Source organism: Arachis ipaensis, chromosome B6 (genome assembly GCF_059453495.1).
Source record: "Arachis ipaensis isolate K30076 ecotype BB chromosome B6, ASM5945349v1, whole genome shotgun sequence".
In the NCBI taxonomy this organism is placed as follows: domain Eukaryota; kingdom Viridiplantae; phylum Streptophyta; class Magnoliopsida; order Fabales; family Fabaceae; genus Arachis; species Arachis ipaensis.
In genome coordinates, this window is record NC_142441.1 from 109,089,790 (window position 1) to 109,109,453 (window position 19,664).

General features: G+C 37.4%; 2 non-coding genes across 2 annotated transcripts; both read left to right on the top strand.

Annotated features, from left to right (window-relative positions):
* Positions 1–1,920: 1,920 nt before the first annotated feature.
* Positions 1,921–2,028, top strand: LOC148562262 (small nucleolar RNA R71). The gene has a single exon (XR_015887389.1). It is a non-coding gene; the product is annotated as a small nucleolar RNA R71 (small nucleolar RNA).
* Positions 2,029–14,133: 12,105 nt separating this feature from the next.
* On the top strand, positions 14,134–14,241 carry LOC148562263 (small nucleolar RNA R71). The gene has a single exon (XR_015887111.1). It is a non-coding gene; the product is annotated as a small nucleolar RNA R71 (small nucleolar RNA).
* The last annotated feature ends 5,423 nt before the right edge of the window (positions 14,242–19,664 follow it).

Consider the following 19,664-nt stretch of genomic DNA (forward strand, 5'->3'; position numbering starts at 1 on the left):
CATGCTCTGTTCTGGCGTTTGAACGCCAGGCAGATGCTCCTCCAGGGTGTGATTTTTCTTCTGCTGTTTTTGATTCTGTTTTCAATTTTTATATTTATTTGGTGACTCCACATGATCATGAACCTATAAAGACATATAATTAAGAAAAATATAGTTAGATAAATAAAAATTGGGTTGCCTCCCAACAAGCGCTTCTTTAATGTCAATAGCTTGACAGTGGGCTCTCATGGAGCCTCACAGATGTGCAGAGCTTTGTTGAGACTCTCCAACACCAAACTTAGAGTTTGGATATGGGAGTTCAACACCAAACATAGAGTTTGGTTGTGGCCTCCCAACACCAAACTTAGAGTTTGACTGTGGGGGCTCTGGTTGACTCTGCCTTGAGAGAAGCTTTTTCTGCTTCCTCTCCATGGTTGCAGAGGGAGATCCTTGAGTTTTCAACACAAGGGAGTCCTCATTCCATTGAAGGACTATTTCACCTCTGTCAACATCAATCACAGCTCTTGCTGTGGCCAGGAAAGGTCTTCCTAGGATGATGGATTCATCCTCTTCCTTTCCAATATCCAGGACTATGAAATCAGCAGGGATGTAAAGGCCTTCAACCTTTACTAATACGTCCTCTACTTATCCATAAGCCTGTTTTCTAGAGCTGTCTGCCATCTCTAATGAGATTTTAGCAGCTTGCACCCCATAGATTCCCAGTTTCTCTATTACAGAGAGGGGCATGAGGTTTATTCCTGAACCAAGGTCACACAGAGCCTTAAAGATCATGGTGCCTATGGTACAGGGTATTATGAACTTTTCAGGATCCTGTCTTTTCTGAGGCAATGTCAGTTGATCCAGATCACTTAGTTCATTGATGAACAAGGGAGGTTCAACTTCCCAAGTATCAATGCCAAATAATTTGGCATTCAGCTTCATGATTGCACCAAGAAACTTGGCAGTTTGCTCTTCAGTAACATCCTCATTCTCTTCAGAAGAGGAATACTCATCAGAGCTCATGAAGGGTATAAGGAGGTTCAATGGAATCTCTATGGTCTCTAGATGAGCCTCAGAATCCTTTGGTTCCTCAGAGGGAAGCTCCTTATTGACCACTGGACGTCCCATGAGGTCTTCCTCCTTGGGATTCACGTCCTCTCCTCTCCTCACAGGTTCGGCCATGGTGCTTATGTCAATGGCCTTGCACTCTCCTTTTGGATTCTCTTCTGTATTGCTTGGGAGAGTACTTGGAGGGATTTCAGTGATCCTTTTACTCAGCTGGCCCACTTGTGCTTCCAAATTTCTAATGGAAGATCTTGTTTCATTCATGAAACTTACAGTGGCCTTAGATAGATCAGAGACTAGATTTGCTAAATTAGAAGCATTTTGTTCAGAGTTCTCTGTCTGTTGCTGAGTTGATGATGGAAAAGGTTTGCTATTGCTAAACCTGTTTCTTCCACCATTATTAAAGCCTTGTTGGGGCTTTTGATCCTTCCATGAGAAATTTGGATGATTTCTCCATGTTGAGTTATAGGTGTTTCCATAAGGTTCACCTAAGTAGTTCACCTCTGCTATTGCAGGGTTCTCAGGACCATAGGCTTCTTCTTCAGAAGATGCCTCTTGAGTACTGTTGGATGCAGCTTGCATTCCATGCAGACTCTGAGAAATCATATTGACTTGCTGAGTCAATATTTTGTTCTGAGCCAATATGGCATTCAGAGTATCAACTTCAAGAACTCCCTTCTTCATAGGCGTCCCATTGCTTACAGGATTCCTTTCAGAAGTGTACATGAACTGGTTATTAGCAACCATGTCAATGAGTTCTTGAGCTTCTGCAAGCGTTTTCTTTAGGTGAATGGATCCACCTGTAGAGGTATCCAATGACATCTTAGATAACTCAGATAAACCATCATAGAATATATCCAGGATGGTCCATTCTGAAAGCATGTCAGAAGGACACTTTTTGGTCAACTGTTTGTATCTTTCCCAAGCTTCATAGAGGGATTCACCTTCTTTCTGTCTGAAGGTTTGAACATCAGCTCTAAGCTTGCTCGGAGGAAAGTACTTGGCTAAGAAAGCCGTGACCAGCTCATCCCAAGAGTTCAGGCTGTCTTTAGGTTGAGAATCCAACCATAATCTAGCTCTGTCTCTTACAGCAAAAGGGAAAAGCATGAGCCTGTAGACTTCAAGATCTACTCCATTAGTCTTAACAGTATCACATATCTGCAAGAATTCAGTTAAGAACTGAAAAGGATCTTCAGATGGAAGTCCATGAAACTTGCAGTTCTGCTGCATCAGAGAAACTAATTGAGGTTTCAGCTCAAAGTTGTTTAATCCAATGGCAGGAATGGAGATGCTTCTTCCATGTAAATTGGAATTTGGTGCAGTAAAGTCACCAAGCATTCTCCTTGCTTTGTTGTTGGGTTCGGCTGCCATCTCCTTTACTTGTTCGAAATTTTCAATCAAGTTGTCTCTGGATTGTTGTAATTTAGCTTCTCTTAATTTTCTTTTCAGAGTCCTTTCAGGTTCTGGATCAGCTTCAACAAGAATGCCTTTTTCTCTGTCCCTACTCATAAGAAAGAGGAGAGAAAAAGAAAAGAAGAGGAATCCTCTATCTCACAGTAAAGAGGTTCCTTATTGTTAGTAGAAAAGAAGAAGAAGAAATTCGAACACAGATAGAGGAGGGGGTTCGAATTTGGTGATGATGTGAGGAAGAGATGTTAGGATATGAATGAATAAATAGAATGAGGTGTGGGAGGGATAATTTTTGAAAATTATTTAAAAAAAGAGTTAGTGATTTTCGAAAATTGGTTTTTGAAAATTGTTAGTAGTTTTTCGAAAATTAAGATTTAAAATTTGAAATAATAGTTAATTAAAAAGAAATTTTTGAAAAAGAAGGAAGATATTTTCGAAAATTAGAGAGAGAGAGTTAGTTAGGTAGTTTTGAAAAAGTTAAGAAACAAACAAAAAGTTAGTTAGTTAGTTGAAACAAATTTTGAAAAGATAAGAAGTTAGGAGGTTAGAAAAGATATTTTGAAAAGATATTTTTGAAAAAGATAAGATGAGAAGATATTTTTGAAAAGATATGATAGAAATTAGTTTTTGAAAAAGATTTGATTTTTAAAATCACAATTAATGACTTGATTCATAAGAAATCACAAGATATGATTCTAGAACTTAAAGTTTGAATCTTTCTTAACAAGCAAGTAACAAACTTCAAATTTTTGAATCAAAACATTAATTGTTTATGTTATTTTCGAAAATTTAATACAAAAATAAGAAAAAGATTTTTAAAAAATATTTTTGGAATTTTCGAAAATAACTAAGAATTTTGAAAAAGATTTGATTTTTGAAAAAGATTTTGAAAAAAAAAATAAGATTTTCAAATTGAAAATTTGATTTGACTCATAAGAAACAACTTGATTTTAAAAATTTTTGAAAAAGTCAACTCAAATTTTCGAATTTGATGAGAGAAAAAAAAGGAAAGATATTTTTTTTTTATTTTTGAAATTTTTATGAAAAACATAAAAATTATGCAATGCATGAAATTTTTAGATCAAAACAATGAATGCATGCAAGAATGCTATGAATGTCAAGATGAACACCAAGAACACTATGAATGTCAAGATGAACATCATAGACACAATTTTGAAAAATTTTTAATGCAAAGAAAACATGCAAGACACCAAACTTAGAATTCTTTAATGCTTACGCACTAAGAATTCAAGAATGCATATGATAAACATGAAAAGACACAAAACAAAAAATCATCAAGATCAAACAAGAAGACTTACCAAGAACAACTTGAAGATCATGAAGAACACTATGAATGCATGAGATTTTCGAAAAAATGCAAGATGCATATGCAATTGACACCAAACTTATGATATGACTCAAGACTCAAACAAGAAACACAAAAATATTTTTGATTTTTATGATTTTCTAATTTTTTTGGATTTTTTTTTCGAAAATTATATGAAAAAGAAAAAATAAGGTTTCCAAAATTTTTAATATGAATTCCAGGAATCTTGCATTCTTAGTCTAAAGCTTCAGTCCAGGAATTAGACATGGCTCACTAGCCAGCCAAGCTTTCAATGAAAGCTCCGGTCCAAAACACTAGACATGGCCAATGGCCAGCCAAGCTTCAGCAGGTGATTGAGGATCAGCAGCAGGTTGATTAGCAACAACTAGCTTGCTCTTGATAACAAATTGCAAGCCTCAGTCCAAATAAATTTAGACATGGCTTTACAGCCGGCCAGGCTTCGCATGCTTCATGAAAAACTAGAATTCATTCTTAAAAATTTTGAATAGAATTTTTGAAAACATTTTTTTTTTCGAAAACAAAAGAAGAGTTTTTGAAAAGTTTTTGAAAACTTTTTGAAAAGAAAACGAAAAGAAAGTTACCCAATTTGAGCAACAAGATGAACCGTCAGTTGTCCAAACTCAAACAATCCCTGGCAACGGAACTTGGTGCACGAAATTGTGATGTCCAGGCTCGAACAATCCCCGGCAATGGCGCCAAAAACTTGGTGCACGAAATTGTGATGTCCAGGCTCGAACAATCCCCGGCAACGGCGCCAAAAACTTGGTGCACGAAATTGTGATGTCCAGGCTCAAACTATTCCTGGCACGTGAGCAACTTGGTACGCGTAATCGTGATTACACATTCATAATTTGTCACAACTTCGATACAACTAACCAGCAAGTGCACTGGGTCGTCCAAGTAATACCTTACGTGAGTAAGGGTCGAATCCCACGAAGATTGTTGGTATGAAGCAAGCTATGGTCACCTTGTAAATCTCAGTCAGGCAGATATAAAGTGATAATGGTGTTTTTGAATATTATATAATAAAATAGGGATAGAGATACTTATGTAAATCATTGGTAGGAATTCAGATAAGCGAATGGAGATGCTTTTCGTTCCTCTGAACCTCTGCTTTCCTGCTATCTTCATCCAATCAGTCTCACTCCTTTCCATGGCTGGCTTTATGTGATACATCACCGCTGTCAATGGCTACTTTCGGTCATCTCTCGGGAAAATGATCCAATGCCCTGTCACGGCACGGCTAATCGTCTGGAGGCATCACCCTTGTCAATGGCTTCATCTTATCCTCTCAGTGAATAATATGCTCACGCACCCTGTCACGGCATGGCTATTCATCTGTCGGTTCTCGATCACGCTGGAATAGGATTTACTATCCTTTTACGTCTGTCACTAACGCCCTGCAGTCGCGAGTTCGGAGCTCGTCACAGTCATTCAATCATTGAATCCTACTCGGAATACCACAGACAAGGTTTAGACTTTCCGGATTCTCTTGAATGCCGCCATCATTCTAGCTTACGCCACGAAGATTCTGGTTAGGAGATCTAAGAGATATTCATTCTAGCTCAATTCATGTAGAACAGAAGTGTTTGTCAGGCACGCGTTCATAAGGGAGAAGGATGATGAGCGTCACACATAATCATCACCTTCATCACGTTCTTGGGTGCGAATGGATATCTTAGAAGCGAAATAAGAAGAATTGAATAGAAAACAGTAGTACTTTGCATTAATCTTTGAGGAACAGCAGAGCTCCACACCTTAATCTATGGAGTGTAGAAACTCTACCGTTGAAAATACATAAGTGAAAGGCCAAGCATGGCCGAGATGGCCAGCCCCCTAAACGAGATCAATAGTCTCCTAAGATGAACAATGGATTAAAACTGAGACCAAAGATGGTCAAAAAGACGTCTAATACAATAGTAAGAGGTCCTATTTATAATAAACTAGTCACTAGGGTTTACATGAGTGAGTAATTGATGCATAAATCCACTTCCTGGGCCCACTTGGTGTGTGTTTGGGCTGAGCTTAAGTGTAGCACGTGCAGAGGCCATTTGTGGAGTTGAACGCCAGTTTCTGTGCCAGTTTGGGCGTTCAACTCTGGTTTTGGATCCTTTTCTGGCGCTGGACGCCAGATTTGGGCAGAAGGCTGGCGTTGAACGCCAGTTTACGTCGTCTATTCTTGGCCAAAGTATGGACTATTATATATTGCTGGAAAGCCCTGGATGTCTACTTTCCAACGCAATTGGAAGCGCGCCATTTCGAGTTCTGTAGCTCCAGAAAATTCACTTTGCGTGCAGGGAGGTCAGAATCCAACAGCATCAGTAGTCCTTTTTCAACCTCTGAATCTGATTTCTGCTCAAGTCCCTCAATTTCAGTCAGAAAATACCTGAAATCACAGAAAAACACACAAACTCATAGTAAAGTCCAGAAATATGAATTTAACATAAAAACTTATGAAAACAACCCTAAAAGTAACTAGATCCTACTAAAAACATACTAAAAATAATACCAAAAAGTGTATAAATTATCTGCTCATCAGCATGATATTCTATTATATGTTCAACTGCTGCTTTTCTGTTGGCCCTAGAGGTCCTGTAGGCCCAAGTTCACCTACAGTAAGTTGTTATTCCTGTAGGCCGAAGTTCACCTACAGTGAATATCAATTGTGTATCTCAGGGTGTTGCTCCTGTAGGCCGAAGTTCACCTACAGAGAGTTGTGATACCTGTAAGCCGAAGTTCACTTACAGGGGCACCATTTCTGTAAGCTGAAGTTCACTTACAGAGGTGCTATTTCTGTAGGCCGAAGTTCACCTACAGAAAGTTGTTGTGATTAAACCATTTCTGTAAGCCGAAGTTCACTTACAGAGGTGTTATTTCTATAGGCCGAAGTTCACCTATAGAAAGCTGTTGTGTTGTGTTTAGACTATTCCTGTAAGTCGAAGTTCACTTACGGGAGTGCTATTTCTGTAGGCCGAAGTTCACCTACAGAAAATAAGCCATATCTAGGACTAGTTCCTAGGTAATGTCGAGCTGCAGGGTGTAAACCGACACGTGAGCTCATGGCCTGCATAGGACAGACATGCATCATACTTGGTTGCGCATTTTCTCTGTTATGATTGTTGTTTGAATGTATGCTTTCTTCGTTTTCATTCTATTCTCTGTGTTTGTGTTTTGTTTTCTTGTATTCTTTTGTTTGTGTTTTGCTTTCTATTTTCTCTATTTATCTGTTTTTTCTGTCTACTGCTTCTCGGTATTCTGCTATTTATCTGCTAGACAACATAGAATTAATAAACTTAACTAATAACCCCGACCCTAATAAGAACTCCCCAGTTCTTACCCCTTCTCTCTCCCTTCCCCCTTCAAATGAAAGCAAGAGTTCCTTTCCGTAGTTCGCTGACGATCGTTTGCGAAAAGGATTCCGCCCTAGGTAGTCTTCTGAGTCTAGGGTGAATATCGTTCTCTGATTATATGTATATACTGTGAGGCCAGCCAACGTCTGCACCCCTTCGTATGCGCACTTTAACCTAAATCCTGTGTACGAGACTCCTATTGTGTGGCTACTTGATGAGGTACCAGAGAAACGCCGTATGGTAATGTCTGATCGTGCAGAGGAGTAACAGATAAAGTTCTACCTTTTGATGACGTTCCACCTGACTTGAGTTTTGAAGACCTAGAATGTACTTTCCCTCGCTTTAGTAGTTTAGAGGGACTAGGCGAGTATAGAGTCTAGGCTAGCCTAGGTGCCAGCTTAGGGACCTCTTGAACAGGTCAGGACCTGGGATGTTGTATGTATATATATGTATATAGTTATTATCTAGCTATATCTAGGGGTGTTCTAACTAAAAGTCTATACTCTAATAAAGGCTGGATCACTAAATGTTGTTAGCTGCTTGTGATGTATTTATGTGTGGTTGCTTATAACTGTTTTATCTGTTATTATTTGTGAATTGATTATAAATGATTCCGTCTATTAATCCAAACGTTTTCAAAAAAAAAATACCTTGCAAACTAACTACGCTTTTAACAACGAATCAGGCTCATATAATAAATAATAGATAATAATTAGGATGACAAATTGGTAGCACTCAGTTTCCGGTATGTCCTAGGCGTACTGAAAATTGGGTCGTTACAATTTGGTATCAGAGCAGTTCATTTCCAGTGGAGCCTGGGGAGTGGACTGACTATGCTTCATTGCATACTCTGTTGTGTGTCCCATGCTGTTAGGGTATCTTCAAGATACATTTGGCATGAATGTCTATGAGTGCTCATTTTGGGAATATTCATGCCTAACTTGAGATATTAAGACTGATCACCTTAATATTGATTGTTTGGTGTGGATAAGACCTCAATGACTGTGAATAGGCATGGTTTAATCAAGTTCCGAACGACAAATTCGTGAGAGGCACAACTATTCTTATAGCTGTTACGATCTCCATGGCCATGGCTATGTGATATTTAAATGCTGTAAGGAACGAACTGATATCTTCGTCAGGATGGCTTGAAGGAAATAGACTGCTTGAAGATGGATTCTTGCACGCGGCTGAAATTTTGAGGGCAAAATTTTCTTTTAGGAGGGTAGAATGTAACAACCCTGATTTTCGAGTACATGAGATATTTTCTGAAAGTACGAATTTCTCCGGAAGATCAGTAAAGGGAACACCTCTGATATATCATCAAGTATCTCAATCCTCATTGTCATTATGTCATCTTTAAGTTAGAACATTTTCCGAGACAAGCTCGATAATGCGGTCACGAAGAACCTAGTTTTTGAACCGTATCAGTTGGCAGTTTTGATTCTGATTTTCGTAAATAGTCTCTGTTTGACGAACCGGACTCGATTCATGAGAAGAGAGAGATAATAGTATAATATTATCATTATATTAGTATTAGAACATGCTTGAATGTTATTATAAGGTTACCTGGTCTGTTTTAGTTAAAAACAGAAAATCGGTTTAACCGGGTTTACGGTTTACTGGTGCAGCTTAGCACCAGCACTCTCTGATGACTTTAGCAATGCTAAGGCCTCATTATACATGATTTATTCTCATAATAAATATGTTACTAGTGTCATTTATGCTAGTAGCTGAGAAAATAATTTTTAGAGATGTTTTTACAAGTGTTCCGATACACCTAGTTTTAGTAGTTATACACCTGAGATATTTTAATATTATTTTAATCCACCTCCAAGCCAACCAATCACAACTCACCTTACACCCCCAAGACCTCCAAGGCTGTCTCATTTCATCATTTTGGCCGAAATTGAAAGGAGAGAAAAGAGAGAAAACTTCATGAACACTTAATCTTCAAAGCTTGATTTCTTCTGAACCAAAACACAAATCAAAACTCCGATTTCACCAAAATGATCCTCTCTTCTTCCTCTACATAACCATGTTACTTATCAAGGCTGGAAATAAGGTGAGATGGATGTCTCCCTCCCTCTTCAATTCGGTTTTCAAGGAAAACCATGCAAAACATGTGTTTTCTTGATGTTCTTCCTTAGGAATCATGCTTAACTTGACTTGAGGGCCAAGAAACATTAATTTTCAGCAAGTCTAAGGTGAGATATCTCTTCCTAACGTGCTGAGGGAGATTTGGTCAGTTGAGAGTTTGTGGATTTAAAGTTGTTCTTGATGTGTTTTAGGAGGAAAAAGTGCTTAAGGACCACCTGAAAGTCTAACCGAATTTGGAGCAGCAAATAAAGGTAGGGTGTCACGAAATTAATCTTGATTATATGTGTTTGAGATGTGTGAATGTTGTATTATTTGGCTGTGCTAAATATTGGTTGCATATATGATTGTTTCTTGGTGAAAATTTGGCGAAATTTTGATGAAATTTGATGAAATTCAAGCTATGAATATGTGTTCTTGTGGCTGCTGGAAAATGAAACCCTAGAGCTTAAATTGAGGTTAAATTTGTGTTAAAATCATGTAGAAAAGATGGGGTTTTAGTGGCTGGAAATTTATTTTGAATTTTGGTAAAAATCGGTTGCTGAAAAGACTGAAAAACGGGTGAAAACTAAGAAAGAATCTGAAGAATTTACGAAGAACACGAAGAACACTTTGAGTGTGGTGAAGAACAATGAAGAACACCTTTTTGATCCATAAAAGGGCAAGGAAGTAAATATTTTGGTGTTTGGGGGGTTATTTTGTAATTTCTAAAAGTTAGGGTGGTTAAAGTAGAAATATCAAAAGTTACGGGTGGTAAAAAGTAAATTTTTAAAGGTTAAAAGTTAAAAAGGGGTAATTTTCGAAAATATATTAATAAAATAATAAATAATAATAAAATATTAAATAATAATATTTAATTAAAAATAATATTTTAATAAAAATAATAAAATAATGCGAAAAAGACAGTTTTCTGTAAAAGCTTTAGAAAGACAACTTTAAGTGCAGAATCTCATAATTACCTTCATAAAAAACTTAGGGAGTGGTAATAACATAATAGTGAGGCAAAGATAAATGAAAGATAAAAAGTTAAAGAAAAGATAAAAAAAAAACAAAGAAAAGTCTGTAAAGTTTTAATGACAAAAAAACAGATAGAGACTAGTGAACGAACTAGGGCAACATAGTTAGTCCTGGAATTGCGAATAGGGTTAGGCATTATATGAAAAGTTAAACTGTTTCAGTATAGACTTAATGAACCTATACTTGGGACAGACTAACTATTCATACCGAAATTTACATAAGCTTTAAATACATATGTTAAACAGAGAAATCAGAGGAGAGTAAAGAAACACAGAGAACAGAGTAACCAGAGAAAAGTAAAGAGATACAGAGAAAGAAAGAAGTACTGCATAAGAATGTGAAAGTGATGATGAACAATGAGAATGATATTGAATGATGATAATGAGAAAAGAGTAATATAACAAAGAGAATAGAGGAGAAGAGTATCAAGATAAAGAGTTAAGCCTTATGGCATGATATTCTATTATATGTTCAACTGCTGCTTTTCTGTTGGCCCTAGAGGTCCTGTAGGCCCAAGTTCACCTACAGTAAGTTGTTATTCCTGTAGGCCAAAGTTCACCTACAGTGAATATCAATTGTGTATCTCAGGGTGTTGCTCCTGTAGGCCGAAGTTCACCTACAGAGAGTTGTGATACCTGTAAGCCGAAGTTCACTTACAGGGGCACCATTTCTGTAAGCCGAAGTTCACTTACAGAGGTGCTATTTCTGTAGGCCGAAGTTCACCTACAGAAAGTTGTTGTGATTAAACCATTTCTGTAAGCCGAAGTTCACTTACAGAGGTGTTATTTCTATACGCCGAAGTTCACCTATAGAAAGCTGTTGTGTTGTGTTTAGACTATTCCTGTAAGTCGAAGTTCACTTACGGGAGTGCTATTTCTGTAGGCCGAAGTTCACCTACAGAAAATAAGCCATATCTAGGACTAGTTCCTAGGTAATGTCGGGCTGCAGGGTGTAAACCGACACGTGAGCTCATGGCCTGCATAGCACAGACATGCATCATACTTGGTTGCGCATTTTCTCTGTTATGATTGTTGTTTGAATGTATGCTTTCTTCGTTTTCATTCTATTCTCTGTGTTTGTGTTTTGTTTTCTTGTATTCTTTTGTTTGTGTTTTGCTTTCTATTTTCTCTATTTATCTGTTTTTTCTGTCTACTACTTGTCGGTATTCTGCTATTTATCTGCTAGACAACATAGAATTAATGAACTTAACTAATAACCCCGACCCTACTAAGAACTCCCCAGTTCTTACCCCTTCTCTCTCCCTTCCCCCTTCAGATGAAAGCAAGAGTTCCTTTCCGTAGTTCGCTGATGATCGTTTGCGAAAAGGATTCCGCTCTAGGTAGTCTTCTGAGTCTAGGGTGAATATCGTTCTCTGATTATATGTATATACTGTGAGGCCAGCCAACGTCTGCACCCCTTCGTATGCGCACTTTAACCTAAATCCTGTGTACGAGACTCCTATTGCGTGGCTACTTGATGAGGTACCAGAGAAACGCCATATGGTAATGTTTGATCGTGCAGAGGAGTAACAGATAAAGTTCTACCTTTTGATGACGTTCCACCTGACTTGAGTTTTGAAGACCTAGAATGTACTTTCCCTCGCTTTAGTAGTTTAGAGGGACTAGGCGAGTATAGAGTCTAGGCTAGCCTAGGTGCCAGCTTAGGGACCTCTTGAACAGGTCAGGACCTGGGATGTTGTATGTATATATATGTATATAGTTATTATCTAGCTATATCTAGGGGTGTTCTAACTAAAAGTCTATACTCTAATAAAGGCTGGATCACTAAATGTTGTTAGCTGCTTGTGATGTATTTATGTGTGGTTGCTTATAACTGTTTTATCTGTTATTATTTGTGAATTGATTATAAATGATTCTGTCTATTAATCCAAACGTTTTCAAAAAAAAAATACCTTGCAAACTAACTACGCTTTTAACAACGAATCAGGCTCATATAATAAATAATAGATAATAATTAGGATGACAAATTGGTAGCACTCAGTTTCCGGTATGTCCTAGGCGTACTGAAAATTGGGTCGTTACACCAGGGATTGTTCGAGCCTGGACATCACAATTTCGTGCACCAAGTTTTTGGCACCGTTGCCGGGGATTGTTCGAGCCTGGACATCACAATTTCGTGCACCAGATGCCTCCCAATAAGCGCTTCTTTAATGTCAATAACTTGACAGTGGGCTCTCATGGAGCCTCACAGATGTTCAGAGCATTGTTGAGACTCCCCAACACCAAACTTAGAGTTTGGATATGGGAGTTCAACACCAAACTTAGAGTTTGGTTGTGGCCTCCCAACACCAAACTTAGAGTTTGACTGTGGGGGCTTTCGTTGACTCTGCTTTGAGAGAAGCTTTTTTCGCTTCCTCTCCATGGATGCAGAGAGAGATCCTTGAGTTGTAAACACAAGGTTGTTCTCATTTATTTGAAGGATCAATTCTCCTCTGTCCACATCAATCACAGCTCTTGCTGTGGCTAGAAAAGGTCTTCCTAGGATGATGGATTCATCCTCTTCCTTCCCAGTATCCAGGACTATGAAATCAGCAGGGATGTAAAGGCCTTCAACCTTTACTAACACGTCCTCTACTTGTCCATAAGCCTGTTTTCTTGAATTGTCTGCCATCCCTAATGAGATTTTAGCAGCTTGCACCTCATAGATTCCCAGTTTCTCTATTACAGAGAGGGGCATGAGGTTTATCCCTGAACCAAGGTCACACAGACCCTTAAAGATCATGGTGCCTATGGTACAAGGTATTATGAACTTTCCAGGATCCTGTCTCTTCTGAGCCAATGTCAGTTGATCCAGATCACTTAGTTCATTGATGAACAATGGAGGTTCATCTTCCCAAGTTTCAATGCCAAATAATTTGGTATTCAGCTTCATGATTGCACCAAGAAACTTGGCAGTTTGCTCTTTAGTGACATCCTCATTCTCTTCAGAAGAGGAATACTCATCAGAGCTCATGAATGGTATAAGGAGGTTCAATGGAATCTCTATGGTCTCTAGATGAGTCTCAGATTCCTTTGGTTCCTTAGAGGGAAACTCCTTATTGATCACTGGACGTCCCAGGAGGTCTTCCCCCTTGGGATTCACGTCCTCTCCTTCCTTTATAGGTTCGGCCATGGTGCTTATGTCAATGGCCTTGCACTCTCCTTTTGGATTCTCTTCTGTATTGCTTGGGAGAGTACTAGGAGGGATTTTAGTGATCCTTTTACTCAGCTGGCCCACTTGTGCTTCCAAATTTCTAATAGAAGACCTTGTTTCATTCATGAAACTCACAGTGGCCTTGGATAGATCAGAGACTAAGTTTGCTAAATTAGAAGTATTTTGTTCAGAGTTCTCTGTCTGTTGCTGAGTGGATGATGAAAAAGGTTTATTATTGTTAAACCTGTTTCTTCCACCATTATTAAAGCCTTGTTGAGGCCTTTGATCCTTCGATGATGGGTTATAGGTGTTTCCATAAGGTTCACCTAAGTAATTCACCTCTGCTATTGCAGGGTTTTTAGGATCATAAGCTTCTTCTGCATAAGAAGCCTCTTGAGTACTGTTGGATGCAGCTTGCATTCCATTCAGACTCTGAGAAATCATATTGACTTGCTGAGTCAATATTTTGTTCTGAGCCAATATGGCATTCAGAGTATCAACTTCAAGAACTCCCTTCTTTATAGGCGTCCCATTACTCACAGGATTCCTCTCAGAAGTGTACATGAACTGGTTATTAGCAACTATGTCAATGAGTTCTTGAGCTTCTGCAAGCGTTTTCTTTAGGTGAATGGATCCACCTGCAGAAGTATCCAATGACATCTTTGATAACTCAGATAAACCATCATAGAATATATCCAGGATGGTCCATTCTGAAAGCATGTCAGAAGGACACTTTTTGGTCAACTGTTTGTATCTTTCCCAAGCTTCATAGAGGGATTCACCATCTTTTTGTTTGAAGGTTTGAACATCCACTCTAAGCTTGCTCAGCTTTTGAAGAGGAAAGAACTTGGCTAAGAAAGCCGTGACCAGCTTATCCCAAGATTTCAGGCTGTCTTTAGGTTGAGAATCCAACCATATTCTAGCTCTGTCTTTTACAGCAAAAGGGAAAAGCATGAGCCTATAGACTTCAGGATCTACTCCATTAGTCTTAACAGTATCACAGATCTGCAAGAATTCAGTTAAGAACTGAAAAGGATCTTCAGATTGAAGTCCATGAAACTTGCAGTTCTGCTGCATCAGAGAAACTAGCTGAGGTTTCAGCTCAAAATTGTTTGCTCCAATGGTAGGAATGGAGATGCTTCTTCCATGTAAATTGGAATTTGGTACAGTAAAGTCACCAAGCATCTTCCTTACATTATTATTATTTTCGGCTGCCATCTCCTCTTCCTGTTCGAAAATTTCTGACAGGTGCTTGCTGGTTTGTTGTAATTCAGCTTCTCTTAGTTTTCTCTTCAGAGTCCTTTCAGGTTCTGGATTTTCTTTAACAAGAATATTCTTGTCCTTGCTCCTGCTCATATGACAAAGAAGATGGCACAGAAAAATAATAATAATAGAGATCCCTTTTTTTTTTGAATAGAGGAGAGATGCTAGTAGATGAATAAACAAATAGAAGGAGATGGGAGAGAAGAAAATTTTTGAAAATTATTTTTGAAAAAGGAGTTAGTGATTTTCGAAAATAGTTTTTGAAAAAGGTTAGTAATTTTCGAAAATTAAAATTAAAAATTAAAATAATTAGTTAATTAAAAAGAAATTTTGAAAAAGAGGGGAGATATTTTCGAAAATTAGAGAGAGAGAGTTAGTTAGGTAGTTTTGAAAAAAGATAAGAAACAAACAAAAAGTTAGTTAGTTAGTTGAAACAAATTTTGAAAATAAATTTTGAAAAGATAAGAAGATAAGAAGTTAGAAAAGATATTTTGAAATCAATTTTTTGAAAAAGGTAAGATAAGAAGATATTTTTGAAAAGATATGATAGAAATTAGTTTTTGAAAAAAGATTTGATTTTTAAAAATACAATTAATGACTTGATTCACAAGAAATCACAAGATATGATTCTAAAACTTAAAGTTTGAATCTTTCTTAACAAGCAAGTAACAAACTTGAAATTTTTGAATCAAAACATTAATTGTTATTGTTATTTTCGAAAAATTGATATAAAAATAAGAAAAAGATTTATGAAAAATCTTTTTGGAATTTTCGAAAATAACTAAGAAATTTGAAAAAGATTTGATTTTTAAAAAAAGATTTTGAAAAAGATAAGATTTTCAAATTGAAAATTTGATTTGACTCATAAGAAACAACTTGATTTTAAAAATTTTTGAAAAAGTCAATCCAATTTTCGAATTTGATGAGAGAAAAAGGGAAAGATATTTTTTTGATTTTTGACTTTTTTATGATGAGAGAGAAAAATTAAAAACATCATTTTCATGTTTTTCTCTTTTATTTTTGAATCAAAACAAAGAATGCATGCAAGAACACTATGAATGTCAAGATGAACACCAAGAACACTATGAAGATCATGATGAACATCAAGAACATATTTTTGAAAAATTTTTAATGCAAAGAAAACATGCAAGACACCAAACTTAGAATTCTTTAATGCTTAGACACTAAGAATTCAAGAATGCATATGAGAAACAAGAAAAGACACAAAACATGCAAATGCAAAGATCAAACAAGAAGACTTACCAAGAACAACTTGAAGATCATGAAGAACACTATGAATGCATGATTTTTTCGAAAAATGCAAGATGCACATGCAATTGACACCAAACTTATAACATGACTCAAGACTCAAGCAAGAACACAAAAAATATTTTTGATTTTTATGATTTTCTAATTTTTTTGTATTTTTTTCGAAAATTATTTGAAAAACAAAAATAAGGACTTCAAAATCTTTAATATGAATTCTAGGAATCTTGTGCTCTTTAGTCTAAAGCTCCAATCAAAGGGTCAGACATGGCTTAATAGCCAGTCAAGCTTTAGAATGGATTTACATCCATTGAGGTGATTAGTTGAAGACCAATCCCAAAGGAGTTTGGGTATGGCTTTTCAGCCAGATAGGATTCAACATGTTACCATGAAACTCTAGAATTCATTCTTGAAAGTTTTGAAGCCGTAGAATAATTTATTTTTGAAAACATTATTTTTATTATTATTTTTTTTTCGAAAACAAAGGAGAAAATTTTGAAAGATTTTTGAAAAATTTTTGAAGAGAAAACAAAGAAAATTACCTAATCTGAGCAACAAGATGAACCGTCAGTTGTCCAAACTCGAACAATCCCCGGCAACGGCGCCAAAAACTTGGTGCGCAGAAATTGTGATTACACTTTAATTATGTAAAATTCATCGCTCTTTCTTTCCCTGGTAATGGCGCCAAAAACATGATGCCAATACCATGGTTCACAACTTTGCACAACTAACCAGCAAGTGCACTGGGTCGTCCAAGTAATACCTTACGTGAGTAAGGGTCGAATCCCACGGAGATTGTTGGTATGAAGCAAGCTATGGTCACCTTGTAAATCTCAGTCAGGCGGATATAAAATAGTAATGGAGTTTTCGGAAATAATTAATAAAATAGGGATAGAAATACTTATGTAAATCATTGGTGAGAATTTCAGATAAGCGAATAGAGATGCTTTCGTTCCTCTGAACTTTTGCTTTCCTGCTATCTTCATCCAATCAGTCTTACTCCTTTCCATGGCTGGCTTTATGTGATGTATCACCATTGTCAATGGCTACTTTCGGTCTTCTCTCGGGAAAATGATCCAAATGCCCTGTCACGGCACGGCTAATCGTCTGGAGGCATCACCCTTGTCAATGGTTTACATCCTATCCTCTCAGTGAAAATGGTCAACGCACCCTGTCACGGCACGGCTATTCATCTGTCGGTTCTCGATCATGCTGGAATAGGATTTACTATCCTTTTGCATTCTGTCACTACGCCCAGCAATCGCGAGTTTGAAGCTCGTCACAGTCATTCAATCATTGAATCCTACTCGGAATACCACAGACAAGGTTTAGACTTTCTGGATTCTCTTGAATGCCGCCATCATTCTAGCTTACACCACGAAGATTCTGATTAAGAGATCTAAGAGATACTCATTCAATCGAAAGTAGAACGGGATCTTATCCACACAATTATGACTGGCCTCCCGGTCATCCATCAAAAGATCGTGGTTGAGGTTCTTAGAACCAAAAGATGCTAACAAGACGCCAGCGATTTGTTGATTCTGCCAACTTAATCCATCATAAGTCACCTTGATCAAGTAATTGGAGCCGGCGTCAAAGCTCCAATAAGTCGGTATGCATCTCTCTCCCTTGAGAGTAAGCCAAAAGGGGTGACAACCTCAAGCTGGCCGTACTTTGAAGAATGTTTCCTTGAAACCGTGGAACAAATCCTTGAACAGACCAAAGATTCATTGGTTTTGCACAGCTCGGAAAGAAAGGTATCCTTTTTTATGTTTACCTTCCTGAGAAGGGTTGGTAAGGAGGAAGAAATAGAGGAAGACCTCCATAGAGGCCGAGAGTTCCAAGTATTCGCATACTGATAAACCCCATTTTTAAGGGTTTATCTTGTACTCAATTTAGGAAATTTTATCACCTTTTCTCACATTTATCCAAGGAAATAGCATGGTTTTATGATTGTCTCCTAATTTGTGCTTAACTGTGAAAACATGCTTTTTAGGCCCTTAATTGCTAATTTTGATTCACCTTTGATTCCACTAGATGCCTTGATATATTTGTTAGTGAATTCAGATTGGAAAGGCTAGGAATGGATCAAAGGGATGGAGAGGAAAAGCATGCAAGTGGAGAACTCATGAGGAAACAAAGATTTGGGATGCTGAGATCGACGCGCATGCGTAGCAGATGCGCACACGTGGAAAGTGACATCGCAAGGCGACTCGTACGTGTACATGACGCGTACGCGTGGATAGCAAATTGTTAAGCGACGCGTACGCGTGACCCACGCGTATGCGTCGATGCTCGCATGTGACTCACTTAAAGGCAAAACGCTGGGGGCGAATTCTGTGCTTCCCAAGCCGAAATCCAACTCATCTCTGATGCTATTTAATCCAAGGACTGAAGGGAAATCACAACATTCCATTACATTAGTTTTAGTTTAGTTTAGTTTTGGAGGGAAAGTTAGTTTCTAGAGAGAGAAGCTCTCTCTTCTCTCTAGAATTAGGATTAGGTTTAGGTTAATTTCTTGGATCTAGATCTACTTCTTCTCTTGCTTCCATTTTCCTTTTGCTTTATGAATTCTTATGTAGATCTCTATTTCTCTTTCAATGCAATTTATAATTTCCATGTCTTCTCATGTTTGCTTTGATTTTCTATTATTGATCTCTTGCCTTTGTAGTTAGATCTCTCTTTACTTCTTGCAATTCATGTTGTTTACCTTTATTGCCTTTTATGTGTTTGATGAAATGCTTCTTTTAGCTATGAGTTAGATTTTGTTTCTCTTGGCCTAGGTAGTGTAATTAGTGACTCTTGAGTTATCTAATTCCTTTGTTGATTGATAATTAGAAGTTTCTAATTGACTTGAATGCCACTAAAGCTAGTCTTTCATTATGATTAGGCTAGGACTTGTGGAATCAAGTTAATTCATCCACTTAACTTTCCTTCATAGTTAGAGATTAACTAAGTGGGAGAAATAGACAATTGTTGTCACAATTGAAGAGGATAATGAGGATAGGACTTCTAGTTCTCATACCTTGCCAAGAGCTTTGTTAGTTGTTAGTTTATTTCCTTTGCCATTTATATTTCTTGTCTATTATCTCAAAAACCCCAAACATATTTCATAACCAATAACAAGAACACTTTATTGCAATTCCTAGGGAGAACGACCCGAGGTTTAAATACTTCGGTTATTAATTTTACGGGTTTGTTACTTATGACAACCAAATTTTTGTATGAAAGGATTATTGTTGGTTTAGAAACTATACTTGCAACAAGATTTTATTTGTGAATTCTAAACCGTCAAAAATCTATTCATCAAATACCATCTCTAAGCATTGGATGGCAACCCAACTGTTAGGATGATGTTGTGAAGGAGTAACATCACACCGGTTTAGGAGAGCCATGACGAAAAGGGAGAATGAAAGTTGAACACCCAATGAGGAAAACATGGGATTGTAAATAGTAACAAAATGCAATAATAATGGCAAAGAAAAAAGAGGGGAAAATAAATGTAAAAGAGTGCTCACTTACCAATATCTACGACTAAAGTGGATGAAATGGAGGATTGTGATAGGGCAAGATTCACAGATGGGCTAGAGGCATATGCAACAAATTATAAAACAAGAGGAAGAAGAGATGTTAAGGGGGTGAGTAGCAGTTTCAAAAAGAGAGTGGAAAAAAGGGAAGCAGGAAGTGAAAATGAAAGAGAGATAAGAATTAGGGGG